Here is a 17,425-nt window from a genome sequence, read left to right on the forward strand (position 1 = left end):
GCTCTCGGCGCGTGCCCGTGCGGGACCCCCCGCGCACGCCCGGCCGCGGCTGTACATGCATACACGCGTGCACACACGTGCCTGAACATACACAAGTCCACATGCATGGGCACACGGAGGTCGCTACACACGCGTGCACAAATATGCATTCACACACATGGAAAAAGGTGGATGCGTGCATGCACATGCAAGTCCCACGTGTGCTTGAGCATGCGCGCACACGCGCACATATGTAGACCTACATGCGCATGCATACACGTGCCCTCGCATAGACAGACATGCGTGAATGCATACATACCCATTCACGCATACCTGTGCTCACATGCATGCGCATGTGGACATGCAGGTCTAACCCCTTGCTCAAAACAAGACCATCCCCAACTATATCATCCTTGTGAATGCAGTCATGCACATGCACACATGCACCTATACACCTGTGTATACCCAGGGAGACAGATTTGCCAAGGGCAGAGACAAGTGCTGGGAAAACGGGAGGTAAAGAGATTCAAAGGGCGGAGCTGCCCCATTCTTTATCTCCTCTTTTCCAGTTGCTTCCACTTGCTCTTGGCAGAGCTGTCTCTGGATGCTCTCTCTCGGACACTTTCCTGTTCTTTCCCGTGTATCCGTCCGGCCTGATTGTGTCCCTTGTCCTGATCTCTTCCTCTTTCTTATGTCTTCTGCTTCCTCCAGCCACTGCCAAATTGGCCTCTCTTCTCATCACTTCCTGCTGCAACGGGGCTGTCCCCGTGGATTGCTCCAGTAAGACCTCTCCTGCTGATGCCACAACCTCTTTCTTGCTTTCTCTTGCCCTGGGCAGCGTAACCCAGAGCTTCACCCAGCTTCCTGGATGGTAAGTGTTCTCGGACACGGAGAGCACTGAGTTGTGTTGTCAGGCAGGGGAGGCTCAGGGGTTAACCCTGCTGTAGAGTGTGCATGATATTTGAGAGTGGCTGTGTAGCAAAGTGCTGGTCAAAGTAAAGGAAATTCCACAGCTTCCCTGGGCAGCTTGTTCCATTGTCCTGCTGTTCTGACAGCCGACCAGAGCTGCTTCCAGGACTTGGATCAAAATCTGCTTTGCTGCAGTTTTAACCCATTGCATAGAGCAGGGTGGTCAACCTGTGGCACAGGCAGCCTCTTGTGTGTGACACATGGCAGATCAGGGAAGGGACAGGCTGCAGGGTAGGGAGCAGAAAGCAAAGCAGCAGATGGAGTAGGGAGCACAGAGATGTAGTTAGCATGAAGTCAAGTAGAAGGCAGGGTAGATTTGCTTCTTATAGACTTAACAAAAGTGTGTGTGTATGTGTATTTTATTTAATTATATATTAAGCAGTTATGTGTGTGTATATATATATATATACGCACATACATACATATATAAAAGCTTGTGCTATTATATATATTATAACCCCTGACCTTTGCCACCTGAAGTCCCTTCCATTGCCCCCAGAAGTACTCCTTTTGGGAGGGAGGGTTGCCATCTTCAAACCAGAAAAACAACCAAACCACGTACTTAAAGCCAAACACCTACTATAACATATTTTAATATATATTAGAATAATTCAAGCTTTTATAGATATATGTGTGTGTGGTGTGTGTATGTATAGGTATGTGTATATAACAACATATATACACAGACACACAAACATATATAAATAAAACGTAGCACAAGTTTTTGTGAGCACGGGTCAGGGAACAGAAAGCAGAGCATCAGAAGATCAGGCAGAGGAAGGGAATCAGGCGCTTGGGGAAGGTGCAGGGTTAATTTGTAGCATGCCTGCCAAAAAAGTTGGGCCCACTGGCCTAGACCATCCCTGCCACCTGACTTCTCATGCTAGACCAGGGGCGGGCAATTATTTTGGGCAGAGGGCCGCTTACTGAGTTTTGGCGAGCCATTGAGGGCCACATGACAGGCAGCCCAGGGCAGATAAATATTAATTTTCTAAATTTTTTAGGGGCCCTGTGGGCCAGATAGAATGGCCTGGCAGGCTGTATCTGGCCCCCAGGCCACAGTTTGCCCACCTCTGTGCTAGACTGTAACTCTCAGTTGGTGCCTAAGCTGTTTCTTATATGAGCAAGATGGATTTACTTCGATATGATTATAAAACAAAATTATATTTTATACTTTGTACAAGTGTATTGCATCATGTCTGGGCTGGGGTTGGCTTGCAGGGAGAGAGTAGCTGAAAGCTGAGCCCCAGAAAGGGTTTTGAAGCGTGTATGCTTGTGCACAGAGTGAGGTGTCCGAGGTGGCTGTGGGCTTTGAACCTGGAATCTTCAGCACACAGGGATCTGCAGCTTGAGGTGAAGGACTGGACCCACATCCTCAGAGGCATGTAGGTGCCTAACTCCAAGTCAGTCAAGTCTGCGTGTGCTTCATCAGTAGGCTCGGTAGGATTTGATTTTTATCTATAAACATTGATAAATGGCAATTTCACCTCACAGACCAATGGGAAAATATTTCATAGAATCATAGAAAATTAAGGTTGGAAGGGACCTCAGGTTCTAGTCTAACCCTCTGCTCAAAGCAGGACCATCCCCAACTATATCATCCCAGCCAAATTATTTCAATTATTTCTATCGGTAATAATCACAATTTGTAGAAAGGGGACTGTAACAGGAAACTCTTACCCCTGTTACTGGACAGTGGAGAAAGAAAGGAGGGACAGAGGGTGGTGGGGTTAAAGGGGGAAACAATGGGAGGTTTAATGACTCATCAAGCAATTAGCTGCTCCTTCCCAGGTGTGGGGAAACTGGCTGGAGGGAGATAATAAACTACTTAAACCACCTACCCAAAGCAGGGCTAGGGAGAGGGAGGGGGAGGGTATTGCAGGCTCCAGCCTGGGTGGCAGTAGGGACCTGTCCAGGCATGCCAGCTAAGTGCAGTCTGGTGTTCCCAGAGCTCCGGGACTGCTGTTGCCTTCCTCTTCTGGTCCCTGCCCCCAGCTTTTCCCTGATGAATGAACAGAACTATTTAAAGCAGGTATGACTGATTGATTTAGGGATAGTTTTTATATTTTGACATGCGTTTTTATAAAGCTATTAACAGTCCACTGTCATTACTAAATTGTCTGCCCCCCACACTAATTTTGTGCAATCCTGAAACTGTAAATCAGTAAAAATGGAAATAAATGCTTAAAAATAAGCATTGATTGTAGCTGTTGAAATTTATTAATGCATAAAAATTGAATTTGGCCAAGCCTATTCATCAGGAACTATGCATCTGAATATCTTTGAGTATCTGGCCTAAGTGCTTTTGGTGCTGATTGTAGAAAACTGTTATGTAACTCCTAGAGGTGGCTGAAACTTTTCTTTTGGACCAATGGGCTTGTTGAGTTTGGTTTGGTTTGGTTTTGCTATTTTGATTGGCTTTGTCTATTCCCTACTCCACCCCCACTTCATGATGAGGAGGTTCACTATTATTTCAGTGTTTTTTTTCTGCTTGTTCAATTGCAAAACTTGAATTGCAGTGAAAACAAATATGTTGACTTTGTGAAAAAGAAGTTGCTTTCTGATCAGCAGAACTGCCAGTATGAAGTGGCAGTAGGCTTTTCCTGTGCCAACAAAGTTTACGTAAGCACAGTGGGAAAGGTTTCTATGACAAGAAGTGTGCATAACATCTGAGTATCTAGCTTTGAGACCCTTTGCAGTCCACATCTACCCCTCTTTCTGTTTTTCCCTGCTATTGCTTGTAACTGTCTCTCCTTCCTTCATATCTATTATCCTTGTTAGTTATATTCATTACAGCAGCAGCTTGGAACCAGCCAGGTATTTTGTCCAGGGTGCTGGGTACTGTACAAAGATAGATTGTAGCATCAGTTTGCAAATGCTTCAGGGCAGGTTTTGTGCAGGCACATAGTCCTCCCACACATTTGCCTTTGCCAGCCATAACTATGGTTGCACTTTTTTTGAAGTGTTGCTTGTACTAAGAAGTAGCTAAATGAAAATAGCACCTTCCTCAGCTGATGTTGCATGTGTAATAATCTGTTTGAATTTAGGGATGATTTAAGAAATGAACAGCTGAGAAGGGAGAGTTGGGCTCTATGCCTCCTTGTGTGTTATCAGCAGACTTGTTTAGCAGAGTCCAGTCAGTTTTGCCCATGTGCAGAACACAGTGCGCTGGTGTTGGCCTGCAGAAGCTCTTCCTAGTAAAGGTTTCGGTCAATAAATAGAAACAAGGTCTTTTAAATAGTTTGCAGGTCTTCTAGGACAGTGATTCTCAACCTTTTTTTGTGCTAGGACCCATTTGTAAACTTCAATGGCAAGTCCCCACCCAGTGCCCCTTACTCCTGACCCCCTGTCCCAGGCTGCAGCCCCCCAGTGTGTGGGGCCCCAAGCAGCCCCTCTCAGGCTGGAACTCTGCCTGCCTGTAAGGGAAAAGCCACCATTTCCCATGTTTCTCTCTCTTACAGGAGAATCCATTTTTAAAGTTTTGTTTTAAAGTTCATGACCCTTTCATATATTCTTGTGACCCATTTTTGGGTCATGGCTCACAGGTTGAGAAATGCTGCTCTAGAGGCACTCACTGTGTTCTAGATCATAGAAGCCTGGCGTGTTTGTGTGTGTTTAGCAAGTATGAGGCTTTGAGACCACATTTAGGTGCCTGTTGTTTCCTTGTACTATTTTGTGTTTCTGCAAGAAAGATGACAGTGCAACCAGAGGATAGCACCCGGCTTGACTCATGAGTTGCAGCCTGAATTTGAAGAGCAGGCAGTTTTATTTATTGATTTTTCTTAATAAGAGTGAGCACATTTGTTCTTCCATAATTAAAGCATATCAACTCAGGAGCCACACAGTGCCATTTTGGGAGGACTTTTTAGCATACAAACATACTTCAAAGCTATGGGGCCATGCTATACTGCAGCACTTACCAAAGTGTGGGCCCTGCCTCATTTAAGGAAGCATGAATAGTACCAAGAGAGGCGGGGGGGGGGCACACATGCATCACGGCCCCACTTCTTCAGCCACTCTTGCATCCTGCCATCGTGTCTTTAAGTGGAAGCAGTGGTGACGGAAGTGGCAGCAGCACCTAGAGGACAAGGGTCTGTGTCTGACTGCTGTGGAAGGGCTTAAAGCCACCAGGCTTGGGGAGTGCTGTTGTATGCTGTAGCTAGCATATGCTCAAAAGGAATGGGGACCTGAATGAGCAGTTTGCACAAGGAGCATTAGCCCGAGCATTGCTCTCTGATTTATCTAAGCAGCTGGTGTGAGATCCCAGGTTCTGCTGGAACAGTCCAGTGCTCATCTCTTGGACTGAGCTGATCTCTGGCAGGGAGCACACAACCCATCTGACTATCCCCTGCTCAAGTGAGTTGACTGACTGAAATGAGCTGCTCTTCTTTTGCATGTATTAGGCGTTTCCCCAGGCAGTTGCAGGCAAGTGTATGATTTATTTGCATAGCACTTTCCTTTTCCCATAAACCACGTCATTGTTGTCTGTTAGTCTATAAACCCAGGGGTAGGGTATAGCTGGGCTAGGTGGCTGGGGTGGCTGTGACGCCCCCTGGTGGTCACAACTCCTGCACTCACCCTGACTCCCCATCCTTCCCTCTTGTCTGTACGCTTTGTAATTAGTTAAAGTGATGGAAAGGGAGGCTGTCCTAAAATCCTAGTGAGCTCTTGTCTGTGCTTGTAACTAGTGACTCCCTTCCAGACTCCACAGGCCTTAAACTCACCCCTCAGGTGCTAGGTGGGCCATCCTGGCCCATTGGTGCTCCAGCGCAATAATCACCTTAAGCACTAATTCTGTAGCTTTCCACTTCACCTATGCACATACCTCACAGGTGGGCTCCAGTTTCCACTTGATCAGTCTGGGCCTCCTGGCCCATATCAGTCTGCCTGTTCTTGGGGCTCAGGCCTCTTTTTGCCTTTCAGATGTCTGCCCCTCCTCAGGCTCAGGTTTCTAACTGGTCTCTGCCCCTTCTAGGCTATGGGCTTCCTGGCCCTGTTGATCCTTGCCATATTTGGAGCCATGTTTCTCACCCCTCCCAGGCTACAGTCCTCTGGTTCTCACCCTTCTCAGGCTATGTTCATTAGCCCTCTTAGGCTATGGGCCATTAGCCTTGCCCCTCTCAAGCTAGGATCCCACCCATCCTTGGGCTATGGGGCCCCTGGCCCCAATACCACCCTTCTTAGGCAAGGTGTTCAAGTCACCTTCCCTCATCTTCCTAGCAGAAGCCTGCTTTGTGTGTCAAGGCCTGGCCCCCTGGTAGGGCTCCCCATAACTGCCATGTGCTTCCTTGGGATCCCCCAATCCCCCCTTCAGTCCCAGTCTCGAGCTACCAGTAACAAGTAACAACTCCCAACACAAACATAAGCACACTGGTATTAATGCAAGTCCTGCTCCTTTTGACTGTAATCCAGGGGTGGGCAATTATTTTGGCTGGAGGGCCGCTTCATGAGTTTTGGTGAGCTGCCAAGGACCATAAGGGTAGCCCCACCCCTGGACAGGTGCCCCACCTCCAGGTCATCTTGGGACCAGAAGTCCCACCCTTAACCCCTGACCTTTGCCCACAGAAGTACTCCTTTTGGGAGGGAGGGTTGCTATCTTCAGATTGGTGGAGGGGAACCAAATCATACACTAAGTCTAACATCTACTATAACACTTTAATTTTATTACAAAAATTTGTCATGACTTGTGTTTTGTGTAATATATGTATATGTGAGATGACTGCATAATAACTCAAAAATACTCTTACTCATATATTGTGTGTGGGGGGGTGTTCGGTTAGGGTGGCTGTATGTGTATAGTGGGTCATGGGGTAGTTAGTATGTATGTGGGGTTTGTGAGGTGTGGGGGGGGCATGGGGGTATGTATGCACATGTGGCAGGGTTGTAGGGGCAGGGTGTGGGGACCCCTCCACACACTCCCTCCCCCTGGCGCACAGCCCCTGCCAGTGGCGGCAGCAGGCGCTCAGGGCCTATGTAGGTGCTGCTGCCCAGCGGTGGACGGCTCCAGCCAGTACTGCATGTGGTGGCAAGGAGCGCAGTGAGGCTGGCCCACCTCTACTGCACAGGGCTCCCCGGGGTGCATGTACAGCTCTTGGCACTTGCAAGCCACCGGGGGAAACCCTGTGCAATGGAGCCTCCACTTCCGACAGAGTCCCAGGACCTGCATGGTAGCGGTTGGGGAAGACAGTTGGCTCCATCCCATGGGACTTCCCCTAGTGGCACATGAGGGTCGGGAGTTACATGTGTGCTGCAGGGAGCCCCATGCAGTTGAGGCAAGTCAGCCTGGCTATACTCCTTGCCACCATGTACAGCACTGGCTAAGGCTGCATGCCACCAGGTGGTAATGCCCGAGCAGGCTATGAGCACCCCGAGTGCCTGTCGCCTACTGCTGCTGCTGGCGGCAGGAGCTGTGCACCCTGGGCAGGCGGGGAAAGACAGTGTGGGAGGGAGACGTCCCCATGGCCCCCACCCTCACTCCCACACTCTCTCCACCCCAGCCCCGCACTCCTGCTAGCCCAGGGGCGGGCAATTATTTTGAGCAGAGGGCCGCTTACCCTTGGCAGGCTGTCGAGGGCCGCATGGGTAGCCTCACCCCTTGACAGGTGCCCCACCTCTTGGTCACCATCTTGGGACCAATGTCCCAATGTCTTGGGACCAATGTCCAGGGCCAGCACCAGTGGGGCCCAAAGTAGGGTGCAGGCTGGCAGCGGTCTGTGGAGCCGGGCTGGGCTGCACCAGCAGGAAGAGTGGGGAACTGGCCCAGCTCCATAGAGCCCCCAGTGGCTGGGACCCCACATCCTGCCACCCTGCTCTGGGCATCACCGGCACTGGCCCCGGGACACTGGTGCAGGCCCTGTGCTCCTGCTGGCTCCCCGCCCGCTCACACCCAGTGCCCCCCAGCCCCGTGGTACAGGTGGAGGGCAGCACACAGCCCTGACCCCCTGCTCGCCAGCAGGGAAGAAGCTGGTGCTGAGCTCAGGGAAAAGTGGCCCCTCACCTGCCCCATGCCTGGTGCCCTGCACTGCAGGCACTTGCAGCCCGCGTGCTAGCCCCAGCCCCCTGCTCCCGCCTGGCTACAGCTCCCCCACCCCTGCCACCATCCTGCCTGCTGCCCAAAACAAGTACTGTAGTAGGGACACAAGGAGGAGATGCTGGACACCAGGGAGGCAGAGCTGGTCCCCTGGTGGCTGCAGCAGTCCCACCTAGAAACCACATGCTGGCTGGGCTGGGCCCTTCTGCCCACGAGGGTGGGAGCAAGGCATGTGGGCTGGGCAGGGTACAACTAGTTGGTGGGTGCTTGTGGGCTAGATGAGATTGTCTGGCAGGCCAGATCTGCCTGCAGGCTGTATCTTGCCCATCCCTGGTATAGCCTGTAATCCTGTAACCTCTTACTTGTAGCCTTCAGTGCAGAGGCAGCTCTCAGTGGGTTTCTCTCTTCAGCATGTAGCACCATTTCTAGTGGCTTGTAGTCTTTGGGGCAAACAGCCCCCAGCCAATCTCTGTGATAACATGCTTTTCAAGGCAGAGCTCCTTTCCTGGCAGCCTGCAGTGACAGATCACCTTCTGACTTCAAGCCCTGGGCAATCTTATATCTCTGAAGTCCCGCCCCTTCAGGTCATGTGGCTCTCCCTGCCACCTGCAGGGCTGATTCATTGTCAGGACCTGCCAACTAGTTGGCATGGGAGCTGACCAGTACAGCTGCAGCTGCTTCCTGGTTGCCCAGATAGGTTGATGGCACCTGGCCCAGGTGGTTTTACTGACCTGGCAGGGAAGATGTTCTTCTTGTCCCTGAATGACTCCACGTAGTTAGAGGGTGAAGTCTGTCCCTTGCACTTTGGGCAGGCTGATCCCTGCAAGAGTCTCTAATGCCTCCAATACAAGGATCTCAGCTACATGATTTATGGTGGTGGAGGATTGGTTTCGTGCTTCCCCCCAAGCTTGTCCCTAGCCAAAAGGCCAAAGGAGCAAGTGAGACTAGGGGGCACCTGAACCCCAAGGCCTCCGGGCTTGGGGCTTGCACAGAGGATGTTTGCCGTGGATTTGGGAGTATCTGAAGCCCCAAACTGAGTCTGGGAGGGAAGATACTTGCTGGTGGTAGCACCACGCAGACTTGAACATTTGAGCTCTGTTCAGTGGATAGAATTTGGAACAGATTTGGCCTGAGACATGACATTTCAACAAAAAACAATGTTGCCCAGCTAGGCTCTGCTCTATGGCCTTACTGCAGCAGAGCCACACCTGCACTAGGCCCTCCTGGCCTATGGCATCTAATTGCCTGCCTCTGCAGCCAGCTCACTCCATGAAGTAGGCTCCTGGCTGTGGACAGGTGTTCTCTTCTTCCTTAATGGCCAACTCTCTGCTCAGGTAATAGGGCTTCTCAGGTGCCTCTTCAGCTACCTAGACTCTATCTGCTGCGAGTTTTTCCCTTAAAAGTAATGGGAGCGTTAATTTCCCTGTTACACAGGAGTTGTCTTCAGAGCCAAGTCTTGCGCAAAGCCATGTAAGTTCTGCTACGAAGGAAGCTCCCTACACTGCGAAGCTCCTGTTTGAATCCCTGTCAGCATGGGGATATTGAATTCCAGCTCCAGCTTGAATTTGCTGGTGCTTTGGAGAGTAGAGGCTCGGTTCCTGCATGGAAGACTCTGGTGGTACTAGCTGCAATGTGGAAAGATGAACCCTAGCCTGAAATACCCTGACTCAGGCAGAGAGCATGCAGTGTGATTCTCGTGTTTGAGAATGGACGTGCCTGTAAGCCACTAATGATTTTGTAACAAACCAAAACATGAGACCCGTGCAGTGACACATGACCTAGGAGCCTGCTGTTTCCTGCATTGCCTTTCTGCCTGAAAGAGGACCTGCTCGCATGGCCAGTCATGTACCCCATTCCCCCTGCCTTGCTGAGTTAGTCTGAGTGGATCTCCCCACCCTCTTATATTTCTGCATGTGCTCACTGAATGGCACAGCACACCTTTTACAATGCTGGGTGTGAACTCCCCTTTCTGTCCCACTTTCCAGGCCTCTTCTGAGAGTCTTCCCTGTTCTGTGGCACCTGGAACTAGTCTAAGCACAGGCACCAGGTACCAGCATGAAGCTAAGTCTGATGCCTCCAGGCATTTACAAAGCCCAGTTTCCTGTTCCCTCCAATTCCTCTGCCTGGGCTTGATCCAGCTCCACACTGCAGTTAGCTAGGATCTGCAGTTCAATCCCCATGTGAACCTGAACACATCAGTAACACCCCAGAATGTTTTGAATGTCCCAAAAATAGGCTGCCATCGTTATGGTTTTAGTGCCTCTTTCGGCATAAGCTGCTTTCACCCTCCCTCATACCCCAAAACAGCCTGTCTCCACTGCACAGACTCTGCTGCTGTAGTTGTCAGCAGAGCTCCCTAATGTAGACAGAATGTATCCTGACAGTTTTTCTGTCCCAGTAGCTACCCCATCTCCTTGAACAACATAAGCTAAGGACTTTGACCTGTGACACGTTTACACGGATACAATAGGCATTTATACCAGCTTTAACTAGGAGCAAAGAGTGTTATGACTTGCACCAGGGTAATTTACATCAGAGCTGTGCACCTGGCAGCCTGCAGCAGCATACATCCCCCAAAAAGGGTTAACATACAGCTCCCAAGTTCCTGCCCAGCTGCTGCCACTGCCCCCACCTTTCTGCTCTGGTGGCTGGTGACCAGGCTCCCTTTCCTTCTTTGGTTTCTGCTTTCTACCTCTGCTCTGAGGTGGGACTGGGTGGCAGGAGGCTGTTTCACATGCGGCAGGGGGAAATCTGGGCTGCCCACGCTACAAGTGGGGAACCATGCACACACGAGTGAGTCTGTGCTGGTTGTGCGCACAGTGAAAGAGCCGAGCTGCCTGGGCTGCACACGTCAGGGAGAGCTGGGCTATGTACGTGGCAAGGGAAACTCCGGGGGTCTGTGACCCACGCACCATGCAGTCCCTCCACCATCCAGAAGTTGTACAGCTCTCACTTGCATGAGTCCAGCATAGAATTACCTTGGAAAAAAATCAAGGGTAAAACTGCTGCTGAAAGTTATGTCCTTGTGAATGTGCATTTAGAGGTGCCCCAGGATAGCCATTTGCTATAGGGAAACAGGCTACTAATTTTTCCTCCTCTACTGCCATATGGAGGCATTGTAATGATGCCTACTCTGAGCACCTACTCTGGAATATAGCTGATGTGGCATCCCATCTAGATGCAAGTGTAATATACCCATGACATCCCATGTAGATGCAGGTGTTAATGTGTGTCTGTGTTCAGGCCCAAAGCTGACAGAAGTTGTCAGAGTAGCCGTCTCCCTTGTCAGAGTAGCTACCTCCACCCCATGGTTGGAGCAAAGTAAGCCACCAATGCGATACCACAGCTGGCAAAGCGAACAAAGCTCTGGCTTGCATCTGCTGATGCACCTCAAGCAAGACCCAGAATGTCATCTTTCCTCTGTACTCAGCCTAGGTGGGGCCGCAGCTGGAGTACTGCATCCAGTTCTGGGCTCCACAATTCAGGAAGAACGTGAAGAAGCTTGAGAGAGTCCAGAGGAGAGCCACACACATAATCAGAGGGCAGGAGAACAGAGGGCAGAGAGGCTGAGAGCCATGAGACTCTTCAGCCTGGAAAAGCGCAGGCTCAGGGGGACCTGGTGGCTACCTATAAGTACATAAGGAGTGTACATCAGGATCTGGGGGAATGCCTGCTCACCAGAGCACCCCAAGGGATGACAAGGTCCAGCAGTCACAAATTCCTGCAAAACTCTTTCAGGCTGGACACAAGGGAAAACTTCTTTACTGTCTGAGCCCCCAAGGCCTGGAATAGACTCCCTCCAGAGCTGGTGCAAGCACCTACTCTGGACACTTTTAAGAAACATTTGGACGCTTATCTTGCTGGGATCCTTTGACCCTAGCTGACTTCTTGCCCTTTGGCCAGGGGGCTGAACCTGATGATCTTGTGAGGTCCCTTCCAGCCCCAATGTCTATGACAGGTGAGGTGGTGCTCTCTCCTACCTTGGGAGTCTTCAACAGGAGGCTGGACAGATATTTGGCTGGGGTGATATGACCGCGGAACCCGTTCCTGCCCAGGGCAGGGGGTCGGACCTGATGATCTGTTTAGGTCCCTTCCGACCCTAAGAACTAAGAAAGTCTATGTCTATGAAAGTAAGTTTAGACTGGATATCAGGAAAAACTTCTTCGTTGTTGGAACAATGAGACAGTGGAATAGACTACCCAAGTCATGGACTTTCCACTACTGGAGGTATTCAACAAACTTGGACAGCCACTGGTCAGGGATGATGCAAGTGTAGCTATGCCTCAGTTCTGCTATGGGTATTTCCCATGCTTCTGGACTTTGCAGGTTGCCACATGGGGCTGGGACGGAGTCCTGTGCCCCCCACCCCTCCACCGTTCTGCTTTGTGTCAGTTTTTTTTTGTCTTTTAAACCTTCCTCAGAGGAATTGGGTGTTGGCTGCATCCAAGGCTGTGGATTTTGACTGGGATGTTGTGATGTCCCTGCTGGGACTTATGGAGGTTCCTGGCTAGAGGGTCTTGCCCCTCGGCCCTGGGTCAGACCAGTTGCCGTATTTGGGATCTGGAAGGAGTTTTACCTAGTGGTCAGGTTGATATGAAAGGTGGGAGCTCCTGCCCTCTGTAGCAGGGGGTGTTGCCTTCTTCCTGGGATCTCTTGAGTGTATATTAACAATCTTTCACATAAGCAGGATGTTGGCTGCTGTGGTCCCCCTTCTTTACCAAGTTAGAATGTTGTCTTGTGTTGTGTCATACTTGATGGTGGTTTTTACTAAGGTTAGATTATGAATTTGTTTAGGATGGCTTGGAATGGGATGATCCTGCCTCTGGCAGGGGAGTGAACTGACCTCCAGAGATCCCTTCCAGCCCTACTTTTCTGATGTCTGTGGTTTTGCTGACAGCTGTGAAGGCAGGAGGGTGTGACCTCTCCATGCTCCCTAGCAAGTTTTGCCAGTTAAGCTGTCTATGAAAGGGTAGGCATACACTATGGTATATATACAACTGTCATAGTGTATGCCTAGCCTTGGTGGTATCAGAAACAGTGCGCTCTGAATCCTTGTGGGAAGTTTTAGGGGGTAGTTTGCAGCCACTGAAACTAGTGTCCCAGGGACTGGCTAGCACTTCACATAATGCTTCCCAGTGGGGCTGCCTCTGCTGAAACAAATCCACTTGGGACAGGTGATCACAGATTGTTTTGGTTCCATATTTTGCTTTTTGGACCCAACAGATTTTAATGCCCTGGTGATTGCCCAATAACTCTTTGTATTACCATCTTGCATTTGAGTTGAATGTGAAAGTGAAATACAGCTGGTCTCTTATGCAGTTTTTATTTCTTCCTTGGAGTTTGGATTTTTATATCACTCTGTCATAACTGGAAGAGAATAGTATGCAGTGGTATCAATGGAAAGATAGGCTGGGATATACTGTATTGTGTGACTGCATATATCTGCCTGCTGCCTTAGCAATAACATTTGCACATTCTGTGAAACTCAAAGTCAGCCAAATAATCCCTGCATCAGACACAAGAACCTTCCACTTTCATTCTTTGAAAGGTAGAGATTCTGCAACTTGTTAGGAATTTGAAAGTGATGACACTTCCTAGCTCCTTACAAAAGTATAACTCAAGAGAGGCAGTTGAAAGGGCTCCAGTTAAGATTTGTTAGAGGTAGAGGTAACTACTGATTTTTGGGTGCCTCGATCCTTGGCTGTCCAATTCCTGTTCTGCTCAGGAAACCTGGTTTGTTTGTTTTTTATAACTCTTAAGTGCTTGTCCTACAGACATTGAGTACTGTTAAGCTGCTTCAGGTTGGTCTACCCACATCCCAAATCACTTGAGAATCTTGACCATCAGTTTGATTTTCTTTTACCCTGATATCCATTAAGTCATGGGGTGGTATCCTCAAAAGTGCTGGATGGGAGGATTATCCTGTGCTACACTACATCCAGATTAAACAAAGGGACCTGTGTTACTCTTCCCACGCATGGAGCATCGTTTGCTTGTCTATATTAATAGATTGTTTCTTCCTACCTACAGGAAGTTGGCCTGTTAACTCTAGGAGGCTTATAGTTTTTCTGCCTTTGTCATTGTGGCAAGAGGGGAAGCCAATGACAACACATTTAAAATGCAAACTCATGTTTTGGAGAAGCTGCTCCACAAACATGCCCAGCTCCAAGTGTGACTGGTCTTTGTACCAGGCCTCCAAAATCTCTTTCTTTTTTTCCTTTTTGCCTCAGTGGTGTATGATTCTGACTGGACAAGTGGGTAGGAGCAGCTTGAATGATACTAGAGACCTGGCTGGCAAGGGATTCCCTTGAAAGGAAACAACTGCAAACCAGGAATCTGGAGTAGTAGGTCAGTTGGCATGTTCCTGATCCTCCCATCTGTGCACTCAGCCTCAGCTTTAATCAGCTCTTCCTAAAAGATTTTTTTTTATTTGCAAAAATATATATTCCTATACATATGTATCGCAGTACTTCTACCAAAACTGTTCTGTGGCTTCTATAGCTTGCCTGACAATCCAAAACACATCGTTGCCATTACATCATACACATTCCCTTCACAATATCCGCACAACACCCCTGCATGTCCATGCACCTGTGTGACCATCACCATCACTTTGCCCATGACAGACATGCAACCTTCTCTACACCCTAAGCTTACCCTGCCCCCCCGCCCGTGTTTATTTTCCCAGTTCTTTCAGTCATCTCTGTCATTACTTCTCTCTCTCTGTCACTGTTGTCATTGCCATCATCAACACTGTCATCTCCATCTTCAGGGATCCAACCCCTGAACTGGTCTGTGCCAGTCCATCCTCTTCCAGATGATCCTGTTCATTTCTTGCTGACAAGTTTCACTGTTTCCTTGTAGTACCCTTGCATCTCATTCAGTCCCATCTTGACACAATCCTCCGTTGAGGAGTCTGTGCACACTTATAGGAGCAGGCTCCTAGCCTTCCATAAGGCATTTCTAAAGCAGAAAATGAATTGGTCAAAGTGGGCCATTGGGGTCCCCTTCTGCTTGCACAGGTGCCCAAACAGTGCCACTTCTCTGGTCAGGGTTGTGATTCCTTGTCACCATCTTGAGTATAAACACTTTCCTCCAAACCCCTTGGCAAAAGGACAGTACCACAGGAGGTGGTCGATTTGTCTCTGTTTTCTGTGGGCAGGTTTCCCTAGGGCATTATGTTTGCTTTCTCTGCCCCTGTATGTAATGCTACGCCTGCACCAGGAGTGCGTGGTAGGCTGCTTGCCAGTTTGTTCTCTTGCCAGTTTGTGCTCTTTCTGTAGGTCCTTGTGGAAGATCCTCTTCCACGTGGCCTGGCAGCTGTCTTTGGGGAGAAGGTCTAAGGTTGACACTGCATCCTGTTTCCTCACCATCACCTGCATTTTGCAGTGGTTCATTAGGGTCATCGGGATTTCTTTCTGTAGTTTGTACTTTCTGCGGAACTGCTTCAGGGCTCTGTGAGCCATGGTGGTTCTCAGGTAGGTAAGTTCATACACAGCAGTACATGTACCCCCCAGTGTCAGCATGTGACATGCAAAATACTTCATGAAGCAGGATGTTTTATCCCCTGCTCCAGTTGCCAGTTTGCAGATTTAGCCCAGTGGAAAAGCAGAATATCCAGCATTCCTCGGCCCCCTGTACATTTCATCTAGTACAAGGTTTTCCTCTTCACTCTCTCCTATCTGGAGCCCCAGAATAAGATGCACATGGCCCTCTGGATTTTGTGGACAATTTGCTTTGAGGGGAGGAAGACCAGTGAGGTATACAGAAGCACCAGTAGCAACACCTCTCTCATGAGTGCCACTCGTCCCATCCTCCATTGACAAATGGCACGTGTACAGATGTGCTTTGAATGATTCATGTTGGCCCAGCATTTAAATGTTTGATTGTCATATAAGCGTACTAGACTCCTTCTGTCGTTGTTCTTTTAGAAAGTATTCCTGGCATCGTTGTATAAGTCAAGACAGGAATTCTTGTCCTGATGTGCTGTGATCTGAGGGCAACCTAAGATGGGTGCAGCTGATAAGAATGGTGGAATAGTGTCCTAGACATTCTGGCTGTTGCACGATGGGTTGTGATCAGTGTCTGAGGGTCTGTAACGCATTGGAGTGGTGGGAGAGGAACCTTGGCTTCATGTTTCATCCCTGACTGTTGGCCTGTGCCCAGTGGATGGCTATAAGCTGTGGTGTGTAGTAGGACCAATGATTATCTATCCTGGAGTATGTGCTTCCAAGAGACTAGAGTGACATGGGATATACATGTTCTGGATATACATGTTGGGGAAACCACTGGTTGCCAAGGCCTGTCAGGAGCATAGCAGCTATCCCTGATCAAGCTCCTAGAGCTTGTCATAGTCCCTGGCCCAGACAGCAGCTGTCATAGGAGCTTGTCAATGCTATACCTGAATTCAAGTCATTGTAAAGTGGTCTCAGGTGCTGTCCTCTCCATCCCCAGGGGTGAACCTGCTGCTCCTGCGAAGCCTACGAACGGATGACCAGACTTGAGTCTCTTAGCTCCGATTTTTATGCATGATCGCTTTCTGTGTCTCTTGCAAGTTGATCCATGTCACTTTAATCAGTGAATTATCACTTGCAAGGAACTGACAGACTTGGCTCATGTCTGTGCTGTAGCCTGTGGTACTCAGTTGGGTACTCACTATCTGTGGGCCTTTTGACCCAAGAACAAGACTTGATGGCAAGATATGGCTCCCTCAGAAAGAGATGGGAGTTTTGCATACTTCTGCGTGGGCAAGCTGTTGGACTGGCTTGCATCTGATCTCTATCTGTGCAGCCGGCTGTGCAGTCATTCTGCTGCCCAACGGAGAGCACCAAACTCAACCTCAGAACAAAATGGTTGTGAGTTTTGAGGAAGACCATATCTCAGCTTTGCTGCAGGCCAGCCCTGAGTTCCAGATGTGAGGAAGCTTGTGCTCTGTGGAAGTGCAAATCAATATCTTAACTTCATAGCTGACTCTATCCTCTCTAATTGCCTGAACCAGAACTGTAGACCCAGGCTTTGGAGCAGTTCAGGTAGGTGTTTTTTGTTGCCTTGTTTTTTAGGCAAAAAAAGCAGAACCACGTCTGTGCAGTGGTTTCTTAATGAGGCTGTAAAGTAAGTTTCCCCCCTTTTTGGTAAGAAACCACAGCTGTGAAAGCCTCCAGCCTTTTTTTGTTCTTTTTCAAAAGGGTTCATAATAAGACAGCTAAATTGCTGTGTTCTTTCTCATGCGCTGACGTGTTACAGAGCAGAAGGGGAAAGGGCCTGCAGAGAAAATGAAAGTAAAGTCTGACAGGGAAGATTCCTTTCCCAAGTGGGATTATTTAATAAGAAATGGAACTATGGCCTGGCAGACTGAGGAGGACCCAAAGAACCCAGTGCAGTGACTTACTTCATCTGGAATAAAATCCTTCCAAAAGTGCAAAGGAGGTAAACGTGTGAAGGGAAAGA

The 17,425-nt window shown here is 49.2% G+C and overlaps 1 protein-coding gene and 1 pseudogene across 5 annotated transcripts in view; both read left to right on the forward strand.

The window, feature by feature from the left end:
• The first annotated feature begins 672 nt into the window (after nucleotides 1-672).
• Nucleotides 673-17,425, forward strand: part of LOC102375926 (BH3-interacting domain death agonist) — a 32,217-nt gene continuing 15,464 nt past the window's right edge. For 2 of the 5 annotated variants that reach the window (XM_014517878.2, XM_025198803.1), the window contains exon 1: nucleotides 673-850. The gene's annotated coding sequence lies outside the window, so the exon portion shown is untranslated. Of the gene's footprint in view, nucleotides 851-2,365; nucleotides 2,389-2,815; nucleotides 2,981-14,243; nucleotides 14,327-17,425 lie in introns of those variants that run through there. The other 3 variants (XM_014517882.2, XM_006019434.3, XM_025198802.1) reach the window with 3 other exon arrangements.
• On the forward strand, nucleotides 8,702-8,883 carry LOC112549562 (annotated as a pseudogene).

Source organism: Alligator sinensis, unplaced genomic scaffold (genome assembly GCF_000455745.1).
Source record: "Alligator sinensis unplaced genomic scaffold, ASM45574v1 scaffold87_1, whole genome shotgun sequence".
In the NCBI taxonomy this organism is placed as follows: domain Eukaryota; kingdom Metazoa; phylum Chordata; order Crocodylia; family Alligatoridae; genus Alligator; species Alligator sinensis.